At 37.0% G+C, this 25,791-nt stretch overlaps 1 pseudogene; it reads left to right on the forward strand.

Annotated features, from left to right (window-relative positions):
* The window catches only part of LOC136801619 (dynein axonemal intermediate chain 3-like), an 87,479-nt pseudogene that overhangs the window by 58,160 nt on the left and 3,528 nt on the right, over positions 1 to 25,791 (forward strand).

Genomic DNA, 25,791 nt, shown 5'->3' on the forward strand with positions numbered 1-25,791 from the left:
AAGAAGTCACGAAGTCATCATGGCTATGCATCAAAACTTTAACTACATAAAGTACACGCGTCTTGATTCTTAACCATGATAAAAACACCGTCATGTATGGATCAGAGGTGAAAAACAATTTGAAACAAATAAGACACATTGAGACGCTGAGTGTTCATGGCTAAACTTCGTTCAAGAGATTACATAGAGTATTTTAGCCTGGACGCTTAGCCATAACAAAACTCCGTCGTGTCTGGAGAGGAGAAGGATTAATCGAAAAAGTTTGGATCAGAGGTGAAAAAACAATTTGAAACAAAAAAGACACGTTGAGACACCGAGTGTTCATGGCTAAACTTCGTTCAAATGATTACATAAAGTGTCTTCGTCTGGATGCTTAACCATGATTAAAAACCCAGTCATTTCTGGACCCTTAGGCATGATTTAAAACTCAGTCTTGTCCGGACCAGCGATGATAAACAAATTAACGAAAAATCCAGGATGTTTTCATGACTGAGCATCTACAATCCTGCTACGTAAAGTATCCTAGCCTGGACGCTTAGCCATGATAACCCCATCAAGTCTGGATAAGAGGTGATTGAAAAAATCGAAACAGAGAAGATACAAAGTCATCATGGCTAAGCATATCTAGACATCGGCTACATAAAGTAGCCTAGCCTGGACGCTTAGCCATGGAAACTCTGTCATGTATGTATCAGAGATTATGCAAAAATCAACAAAGAATCTGTGAAATCCTCATGGCTAAGCATCGTTGAAGACTTTGATTACATAAAGTATCCACGTCTGGGTTCTTAGCCATGATAAAACACCATCATGTCTGGATAAGCGAGTAATCAAAAAAAGTTATAAAATAACTGCACGATCTCTTCATGGTTAATCATTGTTGAGGATATTTGTTATTATAAAGTATCCACGTATAGACGCTTAACCATGATAAAAAGTCTTTCGTGTCTGGATCAAAAGTGATCAAGAAATTTTAAACAAAAAAGTCGCGAAGTCATCATGGCTAATAATCAATACTTAAACTACATAAAGTATACGGGTCTTGATTCTTAGCCAAGATAAAAACTCCATCATGTTTGGATCAAAGGTGAAAAAACAATTTGAAACAAAAAAGACACGTTGAGAGACTGATTTTTTTTTTGCTAAGATCGTTGAAGACTTTGATTACATAAAGTATCCACGTCTGGACGCGCTTAGCGAGAATTAAACTCCGTCGTGTCGGGATCAGCGAGTAATCGAAAAATGAACGAAAAGTCAAGTAAGTCATCATGGCTGAGCATCAGCATCCCGGCTACATAAAGTATCCTAGCCTGGATGCTTAGCCATGATAAAAACTCCATCAAGTCTGGATTAGGGATAATGAAAAAATCAACGAAAAAGCTGCGAAGTATCTTCATAGCTATATCGTTGAAGACTTTGATTGCATAGTATCCACGTCTGGGTTCTTAGCCATGATAAAAACACCATCATGTCTGAATAAGCGAGTAATCAAAAAAATTATAAAATAACTGCACGTTCTCTTCATGGTTAATCATTATTGAGGATATTTGTCATTATAAAGTATCCACGTATAGACGCTTAACCATGATTAAAACTCCTTCGTGTCTGGACCAAAGTGGAGCAAAAAAATTTCAAACAAAGAATCAAGAAATCGTCATGGCTAAGCATCAAAACTTTAACTACATAAAGTACACGCGTCTTGATTCTTAACCATGATAAAAACTCCGTCATGTTTGGATCAGAGGTGAAAAAACAATTTGATACAAAAAGACACGTTGATAACTGAGTGTTCATGGCTAAGCATCTTCCAAGAGATAACATAAAGTATCTTCGTCTGGATTCTTAACCATGATAAAAACTCCGTCATGTTTGGATCAGAGGTGAAAAAACAATTTGAAACAAAAAAGACACGTTGAGACACCGAGTGTTCATGGCTAAACTTCGTTCAAATGATTACATAAAGTATCTTCGTCTGCATGCTTAGCCATGATTAAAAACCCAGTCATGTCTGGATCAGCGATGTTGAAAAAATCAGCGAAAAAGCTGCGAAGGCTGAGCATCTACATTCCAGCTAAATAAAGTATCCCAGCCTGGATGCTTATTAGCCATGGAAACTCTCTCATGTCTGGGTCAGAGATGATGAAAAAATCAACGAAAAAGCTGCAAAGTCCTCATGGCTAAGCATCGTTGAAGACTTTGATTACTTAAAGTATCCACGTCTGGACGCTTAGCCATGATAAAACTCCGTCGTGTCTGGATCAGCGAGTAATCAAAAAATTAACGAAAAAACCAGTAAGTCATCATGGCTGCGCATCAGCATCCCGGCTACATAAAGTATCCTAGCCTGGACGCTTAGCCATGATATTAACTCCATAAGATTTCAAACGAAAAAGCACGTGGATGTGGCTCAAAGTACTCACGTGATTTACAATATTTGCAATAAATGAAGTTTCAGCGATCCTAATCCTCACAAAGACTCTAACTGCCTTTACCTTCTACGCTGCAAAAAGTGAAATCACTCAAGTTTTCTTTTACACAAATGACATGGAAAATTGACGTCAGATTTTTTTATCAATGATGATGCTGTTGAATGCTTCAAAATACTTTGAAAGATTCAAAATGGTATTTGTAGCATTCAACAACGCCAATCATTGAATCATGTGTGTAAAACAATAAATAGTTACACCTTTTTTATAAACGCGCCCACGAATAAACGCCCCTCCTTTAAGGAGCAATTTTCAATGAACGCCCCCTTAAATAAACGCCCCCTTCGAATAAGCACCCCGAGGGACGTTTATTTGAAACAAGTAGCAATAAGGAAGTATGATATGAAGAAAAACACAACAATAATTGTATTCTTTTTGTATTCGAACTGAAAAATTGAAAAATTGTCTAAAAGTCCTAGATTACTGGGCTATCCACGTAAAATATTGACTCTATCTATCTAAGAAAGCCAACAGATCGACAATTCGTTTCCATTTTCCCAACTTAAACTGCTTTGAAAGAATATGGTGATTCTCAGAGATGCATACTTTTATCTCAGAATAACCGAAAAGAATTTCAAATGAAACGAAATGAAGTGATTTCTAAAAACACCTCGAATTCTTTACTGAAAAGCACGAGCACGAGCACGAGCACGAGCACGCGCAAATACGAGTTAGTTGACACTGCATAGTTTCATAGAATTTTTTGATCATTACAAAATTTGAACTGCCGTCTGACTTCAGTGGCATCTTCCATTAACTTATAAACCGAAGAATTTATTGAACTTTAACCTTTAGACGCCGAGAGACGTACCACGTACGTCATATATACAGGCCGAGAGACGTACCACGTACGTTTTGATACTGGGGTCCTTTCAAAGTTTAATAAAATAAAGACCAGTTTGAACTTTTCTATTCTGTAAAATTTAGCAGACAGGATAGGGGTGAAGGTTCATTCATTCAAAATTTTACGGGTCCTGCTTTTATACATCTCGAGATATCGGAACTCAATGTCGGTGTATTTTTCAAATGTCAACAAAACATCGTTTTAGTGGTGGACAGAGGTTGTTTGATGGATTTTTGGACTGAAAAGTCATGTTTATGTCTGGTTTTTTCTTGGTTTCAGCATATAAATATCATTATATGAGATAGAGAACCTTTATTGGCAGTTTCTATGTGGTTTGAAGGGGTTTTAGGGGGTATTTCCTGACATACATGCCTATCTCTAGCTCCAACAACTCAGGGCTGTTTTGCCTCAGTTTTTCCACTATTCTGGTGTTTTATTGCTTGAATTTACATGATAGAGAGTCTGTTATGATTATTGTAGTAATTTTACAGGCTTAGGGTAAGTGCAGGGCCAATTTTAGAGCAACGGGACCACTTAATTTACCTGTTGTGGCCAGAGTGTCGATTTTGGTGGAAGAGTGTGCTTCACCGAAACTTAGATTCTGAGATGAAATGAGCTTCTTCAGCCCTGAAATTTCACACAATGGTGGCTTATAACATAAACTAAAACAAAATAATTTTTCTGGGACCAATCTTTACCTTGTACCCACTTTTTTCATTCAATTTGTCAAAAAAAAGAAAAAAAGTGAAAAAATCGTAAACATGGAATTTTTACTGTTTTGATTTGAGGCTGTGTAGTCAGGTTTAAAAGGGTGATGAGGCGGCTTTTTGTTATTATCTGAAAAAATAGATCCTTAGCATTTCAAAATGGGTTTACTTTTTACTTAAGCTTTAGCGGTTCAGATTTTATGACATTTTCCGCGAAACCTCCATTTTCATGAAAAAAACAGCGGCAGCAGCGCGCGCTGTTTTTAAAAACAGCGGTGTCTAAAGGTTAAACCACAATAAAATTAAAATGCAAGGCGTTTTTAATTATACAGAGTAACCACATCTAGACCATTAGTCACGAGAACAATTCATGTCCTGGTAATTGAAATTCAAACATTCAACCAAAACATTAAAATGAAGGAACCACGGAGTCACTATAGCTAATTATCAAAAGACCTCAGCTACATAAAGTACTCACGTCTCGACCCTTAGCAATAATGAGACCTCAAGACGTGTCAGATTCACGATGAAATGAAAATGCTTAATGCTAATCTGAGGACACTCGACTTTTACAAAGATTTTAAACCACCTTCAATGTCACCCAGAATTCAACACTGAAGGATCGCAGGACAACGAGTCTTTGCAATTTTCAAATATGCAGTGAGCTTTAAAACGTATAAATCACGTCGTCTTCGTGGCTAAGATCATACAAGGCATAAAATACCAAACCTGAACGCTTAGCCATGAAAGCTACACTGGAGTTGCAGACAACTTCTTCACATCCAGATCATTGGGTCAAACAATTCTGATTAAAAAAAGACACGTTGTCATCATGACTAAGATCTAAAGGCGATGATTACATAAAGTATCCACGTATAGATGCTTAGCCATGAAAACTACACTGGAGTTGTAGACAACTGATTCACGTCCAGACCAGTTGATGGTCAAACAATTTAAACCAAAATCACGTTGTCTTCATGTTTAAGAGATTATTCAAGGCGGTGATTACATAAAGTATCCACATATAGAAACTTAGCCTTGAAAAGTACACTGGAATATTGGGTGGGTCCCTAAACAATTTAAACCCAAGTCTCGTGGTATTTATGGTTAAGATCATACAAGGGGGTGATTACATAAAATACCAAGCCTGAACGCTTAGCCAAGAAAACTACACTGGAGTTGCAGACAACTAACTTACATCCAGACCAGTGGGTGGTCAAACAATTAAAAACAAAGTCACGATGTCATCATGGCTAAGATTATACAAGCCCGCGATTACATAAAATACCAAGCCTGGATGCTTAGCCATGACTTTTTCCTCATGTGTAATACTGAATTTTAATCTGGTTTCACAATGTCAAGTTGTCTTCATAGCTTAGCACCATTTAGCCTTTGTTATATAAAATATCCTAGCCTGGATGCTTAGCCATGAAAACTATGTAGTGATTACAGTCAGGTTTTGTGGATTAAGGCTAAAATTCACTTGACTCTAAAGACTTAAATTTACAACGCAATAACAGTTTCCGGTCGGTTAAAGGTAGCCTAGTTACTTTAAGGGCAGAAACTTTCGAAACTTTTTTTTTTTCTGGTCACGAGAACCCAATTTCTTGAAGAGGCCAGCTTTCTTTTCTATTTTCTCGTAGATTACGAATAAGTTTATTGGAGCAACTTTGGCCCTACTAAAGCCCTTCCATTTTCATTTTCCATTAACATGAACATAATCATAGTAAAATGCAATGTTCTTCGGGGTCATGACCAGAATGAAGCAGTTAGATTAACGAATGAATATAATTCTTCAAATCTGGTCACGAGAACCCAATTTCTTGAAGCAATCCGCTTTCTTTTTTATTTGATCACAATCGTAGTTTACGCAACTTCTATTTCTATTTGGTTGTGTCAGTCCATGGTGCTGATGGGTAGTCAGTCCAAGGTGCTGACGGGTAGTCAGTCCATGGTGCTGATGGGGCACTCATTAAAAGCGTCCATACCTTAATTATTGACCTTATGCTGAACCTAAATTTTCTCAATTTCAAGCAATTTAGGGGTCAAAGTAGTAAAAATTGGGTATATTGTCTAAATTACTTCAATTACATCCTATAAATAAGAACAGGATAAGAACAATTTGAGGCTCAAAATGCCAAAAAAATTAGCCGAGCAACAGAAAGAACAGTCAAGCCTCAGAAAAAAATCATTTTTCAAAAAGCAAGGATAAAAAAAACCCTTAACAAAAGGGCGATACAGCGTAAAGCCATCGTGACTGGTTGAAGAAGCATGCTTCTTGAAATGAATGTGCTTTTCTCATCCAGCCAGGAGAGCTCCACTTTCTTTTAAGCTCAGAGGATTTATAATGTCTCTCAACCTCCAAAATATATTTTAATGATGAGCGATACACCTTCAGAGAGTCATCGTGGCTCTACGAAGAAGCGCTTTCTTGGAATGAATGTGCTTTTCCCATCCAGCCAGAAGAGCTCCGCTTTATTTGAAACCTATAATGTCTCTTAACCTCCAAAATATATTTTAATGATGAGCAATACACCTTCAGAGAGCTATCGTGGTTAAGACAGAAAAACGAAACCCATCCATTAAACGAATGGCCTTTTCTAATCTAGCCAGGAGAACTCAGCTATGTTTTGCCGGAAAATTTCTAATTTCTTTTCAGCATCATTAAAACAGTTTAAAAAAGCGAAATGTTAAAGAGTCATCGTGGCTAAAATATAAAAGGAAGCCATTCGTTAAAAAGAATACGTCTCTTTCTTGATAGCCAAGAGGACTCGTTTTTTGCTTCTTTTTTTATGGACAGTCCTAATTGTGTTAGGCTTAAAGTCATTTGACCGTTACATCGTTGAGCCCTCGTGGCTTATCTTCAAGAAAAAGTTTTTCATGAATTGAAACCGTTTCTTCAAATTTTAGCCAAGAAAACTCAACTTAGACTTCCATGTCTTTAGAATTTTTGCTTGAACTAGCGGAAGATTTTGAATTTTCTTAATCTTTATGCGTAACGATGAGGCTCTTGCAATCTTGTCAGTGGATCTCAACTATGCTTTGCCAGAATATACCTAATATCTTAAAACCATCATGGCAGAACTCAAAACATGGCAGAAACATACTGATAAGAATGATAACTAATGGGGAACTAATGCTTTGAAAACAGACTGTTGCAAATACTTATTAGCCTAGCCTGTACGAAAATCTTTTTTCAGAAAGCAAAGAGAAAAAACCTAATAAAAGGTCTTAAGTCATAGAGTCGTCGTGGCTAAATAAAAAAAGGATGCCATTCATTAAAAAGAATACGCCTTTTCCATTAAAGCCAATAGAACTTGTATTTTACTTTCTTTAAGGACATTCGCCTATACATCATCGAGCCTTCATGGCTCAACTTCGAGAAAGGCTTTCCCTTGAAAAGAAATCGTTTCTTCAAATTTTAGCCAAGAAAACTCAATTAAGACTTCGATGTCTTTTAGAATCTCTTCCTGGACTAGAGAAAGATTTTAATTTTTTTTCTAATGAAAAGAAACCGTCTCTTCCTTGTTGGGTCAGGGGCAAATGAAGGTGAGACTGGCTGTGTTCGTAACACAATTGAAGTATGGTTCGAACTAAAATGAAAAAATTAACTAAGTCTTACAAAAATATCTAAGTTGAAAATAAATTGAAGTCTAATTTAATTGCATTGAGAATATTGAATTTGAAGTTATAATTGAAGTGTCTATGTAAAAAGTTTAAGTTGAAGAAAAATATAAGTTGAAATGGCTAAGTCCTAGCAGTGCAAAAAGGCAACACCCAGGCAAAATGGCAGACAGGAAAAGCAAACACTGAAAAGAAAAAGCAAAACTTACCAGCTAGCCTGGGTATGAAAACTGTGTGAAAAATGTGTGACTAAGTCATATTTGAATTGAATGACTAAGTCTTGTTGAAAGTTGAAATGTTGAAAAATTGATGTTCACCCTTCAAGTGCTCCTTTTGGAATGAATGCAAAACTGAGAATGGAACTGCTATTTATCAACTTGTGTATAAAATACAGACCAAAAATTTATAAATGAAAAATGCAGAATAAAGCAAAGTTGACATATACTATTTGAAATTTATTGAATAAATTGACATAAATTAACATAAATTAACTGAAAATGTCCAAAAGCACTGAAAATCCCAAAAATGCAAAAACAGAGAACAAAACACAGACCAGACAGAAAAAATGGCCAAAAAGGGCAAAACACAGAAAAAACTGAAAAGGCCAGAAAGACAAAAAACTGAAAACTGCAGCTGATGCTGTGACTTCCTCCCTTCCTCACTTCCTCGAATAGTAAAATATTTTGAGTTTTTTTAAATCTGTATGCGTAACGATTAAGGGTATTCCAATCTAGCCAGTGGATCTCAACTATGCTTTGCCCGAAGATAACTCAACTTAAGCTTCCCTGTCTTTTAGAATCTCTTCCTGGACTAAAAAAAGACGACTTCACGAAAAAGAATACGCCTCTTTCATGATAGCCAAGAGAACTCGTCTTTTACTTTGTTTTAGGGACACTCCTAATTGTGTTAAGCTTAAAGTCATTTAGCCGTTACATCATCGTGCCTTCGTGGCTTAACTTCGGAAAAACCGTTCCATGAAAAGAAACCGTTTCTTCAAATTTTAGCCAAGAAAACTCAACTTAGACTTCCGTGTCTTTTGGTATCTTTTGGTAACTTTATTTGCTTGAACTAGCGAAAGATTTTGAGTTTTCTTAAAATCTGTATGCGTAACGATTAAGGCTCTATCAATCTAGCCAGTGGATCTGAACTATGCTTTACCAGAAGATTCCTTGTATCTTAAAGCCGTCATGGCAGAGCTCTAAATTCAAATTTTGTTATCAGGACATCCATTGTCACAGTATTCCATCAATTGATTCAAATCTTATTGCCTATTTGTTTCATCCAGTATTCAGTAGTAAACTTCAAAACTTTATTTCACTCCAGATATCCAGTGTCCAAGAAAAAAGTTGTGAAAGTTACAGATAGAAATAAAACAAATCATTTCCCTTATGCTTCATACGAACAGTCAAAAAAGAGCGAAAATAAAAAAGTCATCGCCGTGGCTAAAATATAAAAGGAAACCATTCGTTAAATAGAATACGCCTCTACCATGATAGCCAATAGAACTCATTTTTTGCTTTTTTTATGGACATTGCTAATTGTGTTAAGCTTTAAAGTCATTTAGCCTATACATCATTAAGCCCTCGTGGCTGAACTTAGAGAACTACTTTCCCATAAAAACAAACGGTTTCTTCAAATTCTAGCTAAGAAAACTCAACTTAGACTTCCATATCTTTTAGAATCTCTTCCTGGACATAATTAAAGATTTCGAGTTTTCTTGAGATCTTTATGCGTAACGATGAGGCTCTTCAGAAAAAGATTACGCCTCTTTCATGCTAGCCAAGAGAACTCATTTTTTTGGCTTTTTCAATGACTTTCCTAATTGTGTTAGGCTTAAAGTCATTTGGCTTATACATCATTAAGCCCTCGTGGCTTAACTTAAGAAGAAAGCTTTCCATGAAAAGAAAACGCCTCTTTCATGCTAGCCAAGAGAACTCGTTTTTTTCTTTTTTTAAGGACATTCCCACATTCCCAATTGTACTAGGCTTAAAGTCATTTGGCCGTGACATCATTGAGCCCTCGTGGGCTTCCAATGAAAAGCTTACGCCTCTTCCATGCTAGCCAAAAGAACTCGTTTTTTGCTTTTTTTTAAGGACATTCTTAATTGTGTTAAGGGCTACATACACTACACAATATATTGTCAGGCAATATATTGATGATATATTGCTGAATGTCGACAATATATTGAAAAGGTGTCCGTAATATATTGTCAGCTCGATTTGCAATATTCCAACAATAAAGGGGGATTATTTACAGAAAGAAAATTCCTTTTTATAATAGAGTACCGGTTGTTTACTTCGTACATTACGGTCCGCAAACCATATTGTCGAATATTCTTCGTCAATATATTATGTAGTCTAAGTAGCCCTGAGCTGAACTTTTAGAGAAATACTTTCCATGAAAAGAAGCCGTTTTTTCAAATTTCTGCCAAGAAAAGTCAACTTAGGCTTTCATGTTGTTGGAATATGTTTGGAAACTTTGAACTTATTTTTTACTATTTGACTTACACACTCAAAGAATTCTCTCATGAGTCATGAGTAGTTTTTATTCAAAAGATGAGCTCGACTTAGAGAGATTGATTTTGGATAAGCCAGATGCAAAGAAAAATCGTACCTATGATTCTAACATTTAATGCAAAAAGACCTCGTAGCAGTCAATTCATTTATAGAGACCTCGTCGAAGGTTCCCAGATGCCTGTGCACTTAATGCATGGACGCCTTTGAGAATCCGACGACGAGACCCTCCTTTAAGAAAAATCGTAGCTATGATTATAGCTCCTCATTGCATTTAATGCATGAGTTTTTGAGAATCCAGAGCGACGAGACCTGCCTCGGGAACTTGTTACTCACTCAGACTACACCTAAGCATCCTAGCAAAGATACAGATGGAACAAAATATTCACGATATAGAGGCCTCGTCGAAGGTTCCCAGATGCCTGTGCATTTAATGCATGGACCTTTGAGCATCCGGTAACGAGACCTTCCTTGGGAGCTTGCTTTTTCATTGTCTAAACCCTTCAGTGAAACATAGCAGAAAAAGCTGGAACAATAATATGTTTAAAGCAAAGAGAATTCGTAGCGAGGGCTCTCAAAAACCACCATTACATTTAATGCATGTGGGTTTGAGAATCCCGCGACGAGACCTTCCATGGGAGCTTGTTGGACCTACCTCCGGGTGCCCCGGTGGAGGTCCTATGAATTAACCCATGTCCGTTCGTCCGTTCGTCCGTCCGTCTGTTACCAGCTTTTCTCAGGATTGGCTCATTAGTTTTTTTTGATTTTTGGCACAATGATGCAAAATGGTAATGCCCGAAATGTGACGGAGCCCGATTTTCGAAAAAAAATCATTTCCGGCCGAAAATGCCGGAAATATGCCGGAAAAACCGGTTTTCTGGCACTTTCTCAAGATTTCATCATTAGTTTTTTCTGATTTTTTGCAAAAAGATGCGTATTAGCAATGCCCAAAACTTGGCCGAGTCCGATTTTTGAGAAAAAATCTTTTCCGGTCGCAAATGCCGGAAATATGCCGGAAATCGCCATTTTTGCAGATTTTCATCGGACTTTTTCCTTATATTTCGTTGTTTTTTCACACAAAAACATTATTAATAGCAATGCCCACCATGAAGCATGGTTCAATCGTCAATAGAACTGAGTTTTGAAGCCGGAACTTTCTAAAAATCGCCGGAGCAGCCCATTTTCGCCTGAAAAACGGTATTTCTTGATTTTCTCGAGCTGTACTTTATATTTTTTTATGAAATTTTGCACACTGATGCAAAATGATAATACCTAAAATGTGAGGAAGCCTGATTTTCGAAAAACATTTTTTTTCGGCCGAAAAAGCCGGAAATATGCCGGAAATACTGGTTTTTTAGCATTTTCTCGAGATTTTATCATTAGTTTTTTCTGATTTTTTGAACAAAGATGCGTATTAACAATGCCCAAAACATGGCCGAGTCCGATTTTTGAGAAAAATTTTTTTCCGGCGGAAAATGCCTGAAATATGCCGGAAATCGCCGTTTTCTGGGTTTTTATTGGGCTTTTTCCTTTTAAATAGTTGTTTTTTCATTCCAACACATTATTAATAGCAATGCCCACCATCAAGCATGTTTCAATTTTCAATAAAATTGAATTTTGAAGCCGGAACTATTTAAAAATCTCCGGAACAACCTATTTTCGCTGGAAAGACAGTATTTCTTGAATTTCTCGAGCTGTACTTTATATTTTTTTATGAAATTTTTCACACTGATGCAAAATGATAATATCTAAAATGTGACGGAGCTCGATTTTCGAAAAACATTTTTTCCGGCCGAAAATGCCGGGAATATGCCGGAAAAACCGGTTTTTTGACATTTCCTCGAATTTTCATCTTTTGATTTTTTCTGATTTTTTGCAGAGAGATGCGTATTCGCAATTCTCAAATCATGGCCGAGTTCGATTTTTGAGAAAAATTTCTTCCGGTGGAAAATACCGGAAATCGCCATTTTTGCAGATTTTCATTGAATTTTTTCCTTATATTTCCAATTTTTTTCACACAAAAACATTATTGACAACAATGCTCACCATCAAGTATGATTCAATTGCCAATAAAACTGATTTTTGCGACCAGAACTTTCTATTTATTTTTTCCTTACAACTCTTTTCCTCTCCCCCCCCCCCCCCATCAACAATCAATGATGAATTTTTTGCGTTATGCATTTTCTGACTGATTTTTTTCATTTTTCTCCTCGCATTGCTATCTAACTCTCATCATCAGGTAGGTCCATTCAGCATCTAGCTTGTTTCTTTTCTTTTCTCTTTGTATACACCCTATAGAGAAAAGTCTACACCAAAACATCCTAGCAATGATACAGATAAAACGAAATATTCAAGATATAGAGACCTCGTCGAAGGTTCTCAAATGCCTGTGCACTTAATGCATGGGCCTTTGAGAATTCGGCAACGAGACCTCTTATGGGACCTTATTACTTTTGCATTGTTTAAACCCTTCAGTGAAACATCGCAGAAAAAGCTAGAACAATATGTTCAAAGCAAAGAGAATTTGTAGCGACGGCTCTCAAAATCCACCATTACATTTAATGCGCATGCGTTTTTGAGAATCCCGCGACGAGACCTTCCATGGGAGTTTGTTACTTTTTACATTGTATACACCCTATAGAGAAAAGTCAATTTCAAAATATCCTAGCAAAGATACAGATACAACAAAATATTCAAGAGATATAGACCTCGTCGAAGGCTCCCAGATGCCTGTGCACTTAATGCATGGACCCTTTGAGAATCCGGCGACAAGACCTTCCTTAGGAACTTGTTACTTTTTCATCAACTCTACCCTTCAGTGAAACACCGTGTAATATGACAAGACAAGAGAAATCATCTCTATGTCTTCCAATCCCAGTCCAATTAATACATGGATCTTTGTGAATCCGAGCGACGAGACCTTCCTTGGAAACTAACTTTTTTCGTTGTCTAAACCCTATAGAAAAACACCGGAGATGAGCTGAAACAATATGTTCAAAACAAAGAGAAATCGACGGGTCCGACTCCAAATGTATTTAATCTCCTTGTTTTTTAATTATCACTGGCATGCCTTTATACAATCAATTCTCTCTAATTGGAATATCTATTATTCACTGTATTTTGATAACAGATAATAATACCAAGAGAACCGAGTAAGTAGTCAATGTCGAAAGCCTGGAGAACTTCAATACTCCCTTTATTGATGCTACTCGGCAAACTTTGTTCATTTTGAACGACTAAAATGTTTACTGCAAGAGAATAAAAAACTACCTGAAAATTTTTGAGTACAAGACCAACGAACCAAATATTTCTATATCCTTTTCTTATTTCTGCAAGTTTAAAAGTTGTAAGTTAGCTCAAGACTGGCTGCAAGAAAGTTGTGAATTCTAATCATTGCTTTTGTAAAAAAATATTTATATTTGACGTCACGTAAATTTTGACGTCATACCTTTCTCCTCGTTTGGAATTAGATTCGATTCCATGTACCATGTAACTAGGGCTTTTGTGAATACGTATTGGGCTCTTCCAGAAAAAAATTGTACATTGGGGTGGAGGATATTTTGTCCTGGGGGTAGCAAAAAATCATCAAAGTTTGCCTTGTCCGGGGGTAAATTTGCTCTGTCCGGGGGTAATTTGGGTAGTCCGGGGGGTCAGCAGAAGCTTGTCCGGGGGGTAAAACCTACTGTCCGGGGGGCCAAAAGTCACCCTGTTCGGGGTAAATCACTAAAAATTGTTATATCCTCCACCCCCCCCCCATGTACAATTTTTTTCTGGAAGAGCCCATTGTTGTAAATAACAATGTGATTAATGGCTATTAATTAACAAACCTGGTCTGGAAGTCGGGTTATTTTGAATTTCGAGGCTGATCTTTCTTTTGCTCATTGTTTTAAGTCACATTACCCAGCTGGCACACAGCGATGTTTCAACGTTCATCTAGCGTTATATGGACGTTGTGAACGTTAGATAAACGTTGAAACAACGTTGTGTGAAGGGTGAAATTGTGGGAAGTCTTCATAGTGGAATGACAACGTGACGTCACTCTGTTAAACGATTGTAGATTACCCATAGATTTGCAGTCTTTAGACGGAATGTGTAATGTCCAAAACTAACACTTGTTATCCTTGGAATTATTTAACGGTAAAATCAGAAAACCACCATGGCGAACATTTGGTCAAGGCGTTACATATATAAAGCATCGCCATCCCTAAGTAGTTGCCATGATGGACTTCATTCAATATTCATGCTGACAATCAATCAATTTGGAAACAAGCTATATTTGTAGCTAGATTCACTTAAAATTAACTTTTCTCTCCTTCATAAATCCAAGACAACTCTTTACAGAAGGCATTTTTAATTTATGTCAAAAACTCTCTTTATTATCTTTTGAAAGTTAAAATTAGAAAACTATCATGGCGAATATTTGGTCAAGATGTTACATTCATAAAGCATCAGTATGGCCAAGTATTTGCCATGGCGGACTTCATTCAATAATTTTGCCGGCAATCAATTAATTTTGGAAACAAGCGATATCAAAGTTACAGTCTCGCTAGAAATTATAGCCTTTCCCTATCCAAGACAAACTCCTTACAGAAAGGCGTTTTCAATTCTCGCTTTCATTATCTTTTAATATTAAAAATCAGAAAACCACCATGGCGAAGATTCGACCGAGGCGTGCATACATAAAGCATCATCATGGCCAAGTATTTGCCATGATGGACTTCGTTTGATATTTTTGCTGACAATAAATTAATTTTGGGTGGATTTATTTTTGGCGATTGTCTCAGAAGTTCAGTAGAATTAGACGAAATTTCACTGAAACCTGGACAAAATTTCCGGGCTGAAATTTAGCATAATTTTTTGATACCTTAAGGGAAAAAATTTTCGCGGAAAAAATTTTCGGGGAATTTAATTTTTCGACAAAGCCGCGAAATTATTCCGCGAAACACCAATATTCTCATGATTTAAAAAATCACTTATAAAATTGGTATTTTTAGGATAAAATAGGCCATATTTCTAACATAAAATCCTTTCATTCCGCGAAACTTCCAAATTTTGAGGTGTGAACCGCGAAAATTTCTTCCCTTAAGGTAGCATTCGTGTACGGTATCTTCAAAAGAATTATTCTTATAAAGGATTATATCTTCTACAGTGACTTAGCATACCTTAGGGAACATGATCATTGTGGATTTGTGTATCAGTCGCGAAGTATAATTTTTGCAAAAAAATCATTAGACGTCCCTAGGAAAATTAAAGAATTTCGGTGAAAGTCAGCATCAACCGCGAAATTTAGTCTATTTCTATTTCTATTTCTATTTGGTTGAGTTGCAGGAGGCTTTAGAGGCCTATTCTCGCAACTATAGACGCTTACTAATGAGCGTCCCGTCAGCACCTTGAACTGACTACCCAATTCCCCTCACATGGCATGGGTTGACCCGGGCGAAGGAACGTTCACTTGCCAAGTGAACTGCCGTGAGTGGGAATCGAACCCTGGCCGCCTGCACAGAAGCCAAGGTCGACTACCACTATACTACGGCACCTTAATAATACGTGACAAAGGAATTAAATTCAAATCTACAAAAGTTCTTCCGCCGATATCTTTGGTAGGGGGCCCTTGGTAGGATTGAACGTTTTGCAAAATTTTAAAAGTCCAAAAATAAAACACACATTAAATTCATAGAAAATACCAAACTCAAATTGAAATATACAGACTTTCACAGAAAAGTGTTCTAGATACGAGACTCTCTAATAAAAACGCCTAGTCTCTATTTAGCCTGAATTCAGAAGTAGATAGATACATGGATAGATATACCCTCCGATGCATCAGAATGGGTCCTACCCACGGTGGAGTAGGAATTACAGCGCAAGCAGACATTGCAACCCTGTAGATGCGAGCTGCCGAGCCATGGTGTATACCACGACACTCGAACTACACGGGAGAACGGATGTCCTCGCAAGTGTAGAGCCCCCTAAGTGTCTCGGCACACCACAATGTCTGGAATATCCTACCCATACTCTTGTATCAGAGTTATGGTACCCAATTCCCCTCACATGGCATGGGTTGACCCGGGCGAAGGAGCATTCACTTGCCAAGTGAATCGTAGTGCCACGGTGGGTATCGAACTCGAGCCTCCTGGACAGAAGTCAAGCACGATAACCACTACACCACTACGCTTCGAATTCAGATGTACACACAGTAAAGTAATAATATATATCCCGAAGATTTATAAATGTCACTAAAAGTGGGTTTGGGCAAAATTCGCTTAATATTTCTAATCTACAAATTCACAAACATCGGAGGTCTGGATCCAATCTCTCAATTGTATTCCTAATGCATGTAAATAAAGATCGAAACTTACATAAGATTGAACCAACAAACTCTACATACTGCTGTGTCTGTTTGTTTTCGTCGAATGCAGAATTTTGAAAGGATGTTTTTGAATGATAATTTTTCTTAAAGCAAATGAGAATTTTGACGTCAGATTTTATTTGAAATGAACATTTGTATGACGTCAATTTTGATTTGACATATAGTCAAACTCTCTCTGATTCGAACCTTTATTATTCGAAATTTACAATAATTCGAGAAAAAAAATTGTCCCGTTCAGCTGAAAAGTCATAAAACACTCCCCATACTCTTGTCTCCCGAATCCTACACTGTAATAAGATATTAAATTATTCGAATTTAATTAGCGGGGGGGGGGGTCTTAATAAGAGCGGGGACTTCTATTCGGGAGACAAGAGTAATACGAATCCTTCTATAATTCAAAGAAAATTGTTGTTCCCTTGGAGATCGAATTAGAGGGAGTCTAGTGTACTTTCTAATGTACTTTAAATCACCTTCAATGATAATGATCCTACACTTTAACTTCTGTTGTACTCCTGTGCAGTAGGTCAAATTTTTTCATAATTTCGAATTTCCTTTGGTTCAGCTGAAAAAAATCCTGCAGAGATATATATTATGCATTTGATTATCGTTCCTAGTGGAGATCAGATATCTTTAGTTTTCCACTTGAAATTAAAAATTACATCCGGGGTGAATTTTGGACCAATTTTTCCCGTGGTTTGATGGTCCCATCTATTCTGATATAGGGGTGTGATACACAACATAGTAACTTGATCTTCAGTTTTCTTCGTCTTCTGAATCGTATATATTATTTTGAAACTCCCATGAATTTTACATTAGCGAATTTATGTAATTACACGTTGAGGGTGGTGGAGTGGGGTCAAAACTACGGCTTGTTCCACATCGCTTCAGTCACACCTCAAAAGTCCAAATACATAAACTTGCTAATGTGTCTGCATAAACTCGCTATTGCATAGAGAAAAATCTCGAGTTGAATCAAATCAAAATATCACCTTTTTTTCACAGGAGTATCAATCATTCACAGATTTACAGTTCAGCAAGAACAAGACAGTTCATGATATACAATGGCATCCACACATAAAAGGTACGTCTGCGAATTCCGAAAAAACGTTCAATATCTAGTGTATACAGTTTTTCCCAAAAAAAGCGGAATATGACGAATTTCCAATGAAATAAAGTACTAAAGCCGCAATTCTCGCCCGAAACTTTAAATTCTAGAAAACGTAAAAATACACTAAAATCTCAATATAATTCGACCATGATTGTAGTGTGTAAAGGAATGTAATATCTATGCGATGTCATCACTTTAAAATTTGGCAGCACCTTGCTGTCCGTAAAGTAAACGGACATTGTCAAAACAGCGTTGTATATACCGGACGGTTATAAGATCTATTGAATGGACTAAGTTAACATTTTTTATTTTTTCTAATCTTGCACAAACTCGATAAAAAACCTGCACCCTCTTTTTCTTGAAAATTTTTCCGTCGTCGAAATAGTTTTGGATGCTTTCGAAATTGTTTTCCTTTGTATTTTTTACAGGTTTGATAGCAGTGCGTAGCACATTACTCTTGTCAGTTGAACTAAAAATTTCAGACATACAGTCAACGCTCTCTAATTTGACGCTCTAATATTCGATACACTCCAGTATTCGATAATATTGAAAATCACCGTCAACAAGAAACTCCCATAAGAAACGGCGCTCTGATATTAGATACAATCCTTTATTCGGCAAAAATTGAATTAGAGAGTGTCAACTGTTCAACTGTTCGGAACTTTCTTACTTTTATAACATGATTTTATGAGAAAAAAAATTTGTCTATATATTTTCACAGGTGTGATTGCAGTATCCTGTACGGAGCACATGTCGTTTTACGAGAGGATTGATAAAACAACACGAGCTTCTCAATCACCTTCGTTAATCCTTATTTGTCTATATATTTTCACAGGTGTGATTGCAGTATCCTGTACGGAGCACATGTCATTTTACGAGAGGATTGATAAAACAACACGAGCTTCTCAATCACCTTCGTTAATCCTTATTTGTCTATATATTTTCACAGGTGTGATTGCAGTATCCTGTACGGAGCACATGTCATTTTACGAGAGGATCGATAAAACAACACGAGCTTCTCAATCACCTTCGTTAATCCTTATTTGGAGTTTCGCTGACCCTATTCATCCCTTGGTAAGTAGTGTTAAAAGTTCTACCGTCTCAGACAGATTATTTTCTCAAAGAAGTATATAAAGAGGCTTTCATGTCTCTAAATTCTCCAAAATTTCAAGAACAGTGTGTGCTAATTTGCTGTGTAAAATCCATTTTCGTCTCAGAAAAGAAACCTTTCGCCGCTGGGTAAGATCTGATATATTGATTGATTAATTTTGAGACTGAACTGTTTCGTCTTTTGAGGGCTTCAGATGTTAATCAAATTTTATAAATTTGATAATCTGCAATAGACTGTAACACATCGAGTAGTTGCTGGGAATAAATACCATACTCTTACTGAGTAGCTTCTAATGGAATTTTTGCTTATGTGGTGTAAGTTTGAATAGAGAGTATGGATGTCCAGTAAACTAATCGAGTAGGGGCACTGCTCTGAAAACCCAAATCAAACCTCCAGGGTTAGTAAAGCTTAGCCATCTTGACAAATAGTATTTCCTTTTGTTTTCAGTTACTACTGGAAGCGCCAGACGATATTTTGTGTTTCAAATTCAATCCATCAGATCCCAACATCGTTTGCGCTGGATGCTTCAATGGACAGGTCGGTTATAAGCGCGTTGCTTTCCTCGTTTTTTGAATGAATTTGTTTTCATACTTTATCTTTACAAATAGGCCGGTGGTGAAGATTCCTTTTTTTCTTTCAACCTTTTCAAGCAGTACCAAAAAGGTTTTCTATTTTTCTATTTTCTCATAATAGCGAGTTTATGTATTTGCACTTTTGAGGACGGTAAAATGACTGAAGCGATTTTGAAAAACTCGCACGCAGTTCTGACCCGCAAAATCGAGGACGGTAAAAGTGCTGATTTACCGTCGTCCTCAGTCAGTCAGGATGTAGACAAATTAGAACCTTACCGTCTTCGTCGCTGAAAACACACATACATAAACTCGGTAATATGGCCCTTGGGACTTCAAAACCAGAATTTACTATGCTGGCAACGCCGGAGAAAATATTTATTCAACATTGAAGGGCATACGGCGACTGGCCTAAAGAGCCCTCGGAAAGTCAATTTTGAAGTTCCTTATTGACAGAAACAGATTGTACCATCTAACTAACAGAGTTTGAAGATTAGATTTCCATAATGGACATTTGTCTCATTTGGTCGACTAAGTTCCCTAAAAATTAACTTCAAAAATGCTGCATCAGCATTTTTTTAGGAATTTTGCTTAAAAGAACTTTCACAATCAGGATACAGTCAACCTTAAAATATAAACATCTTCTAATTCATGATATGTAATAGTTATCGGACAGTGCGAGTACAATATGAGAAATATTTTAAGAGTTCCGAGATTTTTCCGAGCCTTTAGGCGAGGAAAATATACGGAAAATCCGGAACGAGTGAAATATTTCCATATTGTACGAGCTAATGTCTGATAACTGGTTTATCGGTGATCTAAAAAATGCACTATTTGTGTTGGGAGAAAGCGCAGGGCACTTTTGTAGCAAAGTGACGTTAGATCGCTGCTACCGCTACAATGCAACAACATCTTTTCGTCAATTTATATTTTTACATGTAAAATACAAGACATATTGTACTCTTTTTAACCAATCAGATTGCTAATATTTTTTGGATCGCCGATAAACGCCTTTGTAATGTCTTCTGATGTCACATCACGGACCCAACACCTGAATGGTTGTAAATAACGTAAAATCAGCCAATACGTCACTTTCAACCAATCAACTGTTGGGTCCGTGGAGGAGAGTACAATGGTGCATATTATGAATAGGGTTATAAAAACAAAGGCTATATAGAAAAAGGCTAATCTGTTCTACTATTTCATTGATATTTCTACAGATTGTGTTGTGGGACATCAAAAATTACAATGATTTATTGGTCAACCATAAAACACACGGACAAGGAAGTAACCCCAACCAAAATATGTCCAATCTGGTAATAACCTTTTATGTTTTAAGTGGCTGGCTCCGAAAAATCCTTGAGCTTTTAGACAGCTCAAGGATTGTCTCCACGAAGGGCCACTATGAACCGAACAAGAACAGTAACAAAAAGGAACAGGGAAATTGAATAAATAATTGAAGAATTAGGTGAAAAAATGTTTTCTAGCGCTACTCTTGAAAGGCACTTTGAAATTCAAGAATCCTTGTCTGTATCCATGCTAATGATTTTATTTATGTTTTTTCTTTCACACGGAAGGAATAAATTCATCATAAAATCTCATTCGGACAAAATCTGCAGTGGCAAATTCAAATACATTTTTCAAGCCTTTTGTGCAGCGAGTTTATGTACCGGGTTTACCGAGAATACATGTATTTCGTAGCAGATTCATTTAAAAAAGTTACGAAAAACATCGAGTTAACCTCTGATTGGTTGAATATTGCACACATAAGTATATTTTTTCAAAATGTCCAAAGCATGAGGTAATCTTTGCATGTCTAAACTAATCAGAGCTTTATTCGACGTATTTTCTTGACCTTTTTACATGAATCTAATATGAAATACGTATATTGGCGGTGAACCCAGTACAAACTCGCCATAAACAAAAGGCGTGAAAAAGGTATTTCAATTTGCCACTTTAGATTTCATTGAAATAAGATCTCATGATGAATTTATTTCTTCTCATACTCTCCAGCCATCTTTCTACAATACAAATACAACGGAATTATCACCGAAAGTTCGTTATTGTGCAGTTTCAAGTATCGAAAATTCACATCGTATGCCTATCACTGACATACAATGGATTCCTGACGATATTGAGGTAAAGTTTTGATAAACAGTAGACTTATTCCCAGTCTCCGTCAAAAATAAACCCTCTTGATATGCTTCCATTAACTCAAATCTCTCTGTAATTCGAACAAACAATGATATCCCCCCACTGACCTTTATATATCCCTGGACTAAGCTATATCCGCCATCTTTGATCACATCACTAGTGTACAAGCCATGATTGGGTAATCTGATCTAGGCGGGAACTTAGAGTAGATGTGACGCTTCACCTCAGCATTCATTCTCCCAGATCTAGCGCAAATAGAAAAAAGGATAGACAGCCACAGGATAGACAGCCACAGGATAAATATACTTGCTTTACTTACATTCACAGATTGGCCGTATGGGAGCCGTTTTAGAAAATCGATTGCGTTATTGTTCTCAAATCATGACGGCGTCGTCTGACGGGTGAGTTTTTCGACGTGGGCGCTCTCGAATTCGATTTTTTCAAGGGGAGTCGGATTTTCATGGAATAAGGGAGCGTATCAAATAGTAGAGTTTCTTGTTGACGGTTACTTTCAATATTATCGAATAGAAGAACTTCGAATTAGAGTTTTCGCACAAGTTGTGACAGAGCTTGATGCAAGCATATTGATATGATAAGAAGAATTATTGTGCTGTAAAAGCATCAGAATATATCGATTTATTTTTTATTTAGACATGTTTTGTTTTGGGACACGCGTGCATCTAAATCAGGCGTCGCTCGAACACCAATGCCCGAAAACACGTCTTCCAATCGAGTAACGACTTTCCAACATCTTGATTTGTCATGGAAACCACTTTTAAAGGTGAGATAATTTTTTTTTGTTATCGCTGATAGGTTTCTAGGCTGGGATATATTCTTGCAAAGTTTGACGTCTTTCCGCGACCCTTTAGATTTAAGAGGGGGATATAACATCTTGAAAGAGAAACATGTAGGTTTGTCAAGGTATTGCGAGTTTACGGTTATGTATTTTTGCTAAATTACGCTCAGAGCGTTTGTTCTTTTAGACTCTGTTGAGGAACAAGCTCATGCTAATCCGCTCATCACAAGCGATTTTGCTTGAAACTTTTATTTGTTTGTCACTCTGGTGACAACAGCAGTCTATACTCATTTTCCTGAGTTGTACTGACGAGTCCTTGCAAGGATGAAGCAAATGTCTGCGGGGAGCAAGTGACTTCAGATCTATCTATAAATCTTCCAATTCTAGGTGACAGCCCATCGATTGCGTGGCTCAGGCGAATGCAGCCCTGTCAAATTCATTATCGATGAAGTGCAAAGTTCCGCTAGACGGCCAGGTTGGTGTCTCTTTTCTCTGTGATTTACTCAAGCTTCCATTGCGTGAAGTTTCAACGTTCATCTAATAGTAAATGTGCCTTCACTGTTTTTCAAAGAAATTTGAACAAAGTATAATTGAGTCTCTGCATTCTTTTCGGGACCTTTTTAAGTGGAGCAATTATAGACAGCCGAGCCGGCTTGCCGTGGATCACTTCAATAAACAATCGAAAGACTGTCTGAAAGTCCTAGATTACTTGGTTATTCACGTAAAAAATCAATCCTATCTATCTAGGTTCCCAACTTAATCACATACTGATAACCAGTTTAACCCACAAACATCTCATATAAATCACTAGATAGAGCTGTACTGTATTTCTCAAGCGACGACAGTTGAAGCAAAATAATGCATCATCTTCGCTGAGAGTAGACTACAGTAGACCGCAGTAGAAACCTTGGTTTCACTGTTGGAGTATTTTGACACTGCAATTACTTCAAAATTTCAAGAATCTCGCAAGCTAGATTGTGACGTCACTTTATCCAAGATGAAGAATTATTTTGCTCAAAAATGGGGTGTATAAGATATCTGTGGTTTAACCCCGGTTCCCGGTTCTTGTAATCTTTCGCCGTACGGAAAACATAATTCTCTTTGATTCCAGATATCCCTTTAACGCAACCTGTCGAGGAAGAGGATAATAATTTCACATCCTTCAAGAAAAAAGATGAACCCAAATCACTGGATAACATCAATTCCAAATTTTACGTTGCTACCGAGGTATTCTCATTTATTCATGTGCATAACGCGGACTATCCCAGCTGGCACAGAACGTCATAACAACGTTCATCTGACGTCCCTGACGTCCATATAACGTTACATGTATTCTCATTTGTTCATGTGTATAACACGAACTATATATTGGCTAAGTGGTATGGTGGTCATCGCGCTCGGCTCTCGACAAGCGACCCGAGTTCGATTCTCACCGTAGCACTTCGACTCTTTTGGCAAGTTAGTATACCTTCGCCTGAGTCAACCCTTACCATATGAGGAGAATATGGTACCACAGCTCTGTTGAAAGAGCGTTGATAGATATCTCAGACATTGTAGTGTGGTTACATTCATGCTCAAGCTTGCGAATGCGTACGCCCTCCCGCTCTGCTCGAGTGTAATCATTAAGCATCGTCTGATATCTGTATGTCGCGCACAGGCTCATGCTTCGCCGAAAAGGAGTAGGACCCATTCCGGTAACTTGGAGGTGTAATATATACGAGAAAGTAATAAGTCTATTCAGCTCCTCATTCATTTCATTCATTTCATCTTTCTCGTTTAAGGATGGTGAAGTGATTTATTTGGACTGGAAACCAACTAAAGACATTGACACTGGAAAAATTGTTTGTAAGTAACACCACCGTAAATCCATATGCTTTTTTTATTAGAGTCAGGAGATTTTGAAGGCGCCTCGAAAGAAACCATAATCTCTTCCAGCATAAACTTTCCATAGCATTCTTTTGAAATTACTCGAAGCCACCCCATTAGGTCTTTCTTGGGATCACATCAATCAAGATCAATAGAACAGCCTTTTTCAATGGAATGTCTCAAAGCATTCTTTCGAAATAAATAGAATTCACTCTATTTGTATTTTTCGATATACGCCAATGCCAACCAATAGAATGGCTTCATTGCATTCTGAATGAAATGTCTTTCCAATAGGCAATGGCCAAGAGCGTTTGTTCAAAAATAATCAAGTCAATGCTTTATTCATTTATACATCAATACCAGCCAACCATAGAACGCCAAAATCTTTATTTTACTTTTAAATCTCTTCAACATCATCCAGAACATTCGTTCAAAAGGAATCGAAACGATTCATTTTATGCATTTATGCCAACCAATAAAACAGCTTTATTTCACTTTAAATCTTCAATATTTTCAACAGCGAATCGCCCTGAACATTCACTCGAAAGTAATCGAATCGATTCTTTTTTATACATTAATGGCAACTAATAAAACAGCTCTATTTCACTTTAAACATTCCATCTCTTAAACACCATCCAGAACATTCGTTCAAAAGGAATCGAAACGATTCATTTTATGCATTAATGCCAACCAATAAAACAGCTTTATTTTACTTTAAATCTCTTCAACAGCAAATCGTCCAGAACATTCGTTCGACGCACACGACAGTACCATCAACACCTTACAGAAATCTCCTTTTAACAAGACTATCTTCTTGACCGTTGGTGGATGGACTTTCTCAATCTGGAAAGATGGTGTCACGGTATGTTTAATGTATAGTTAGACTGTCAAAACCGCAGTTGATGGCGGTCCGAAGGCTCCCTTCTCTTTAGCTGTCTATTGAAGGTTAGGTTTTAACACTCCTTTCCCATCGCTTTTTGAAAGCATGGAGTGATTAAATATGTCATGTTTTTTGATAAACTACTTTCTTTTAAAACAGGATCAGAGGATTGTAAACTTTGTTTTCAGTTTCGTAAAATACTTCTTTCAGTTTCGTAAAATGTTTCTTTTAGTGTCGTAAAACATTTCTCTCAGTTTCGTAAAACATTTCTTTCAGTTTCGTAAAATATTTCTTTCAGTATCGTAAAATGTTTCTTTTAGTTTCTTAAAATACTTCTTTCAGTGTCGTAAAATGTTTCTTTCAGTTTCGTAAAATGTTTCTTTTAGTATCGTAAAATGTTTCTTTCAGTTTGGACCTTTGATACAATCATACCCCCACGACTGTAAATTGACAAGTGGCATGTGGAGCCCGTCTCGACCTTCCGTCTTTTTCATCGGAAAAGCTGACGGAAATATTGATGTCTGGGATCTCTTAGATAAGTAAGTTCACGCATTTGTCTCATTTTTCCGTTTTCGTTCGTTCGTTCATTTGTAAACTTTCAGCAGCTCTCAGATAATCGATAATACGAAAACTGTAAGGAGATAGTATCAGTATGTACATACCTAAAAATATATATCCCTTCCATTATTTTTTGCTTGTTTTATATTTTGTCCGAAATAGTCGCCTAGCAATTTAGTTTTATCATAGGAATACCACGTGGGTAAAA

Source organism: Clytia hemisphaerica, unplaced genomic scaffold (genome assembly GCF_902728285.1).
Source record: "Clytia hemisphaerica strain Z4C2 unplaced genomic scaffold, Clytia hemisphaerica genome assembly, whole genome shotgun sequence".
Classification (NCBI taxonomy): domain Eukaryota; kingdom Metazoa; phylum Cnidaria; class Hydrozoa; order Leptothecata; family Clytiidae; genus Clytia; species Clytia hemisphaerica.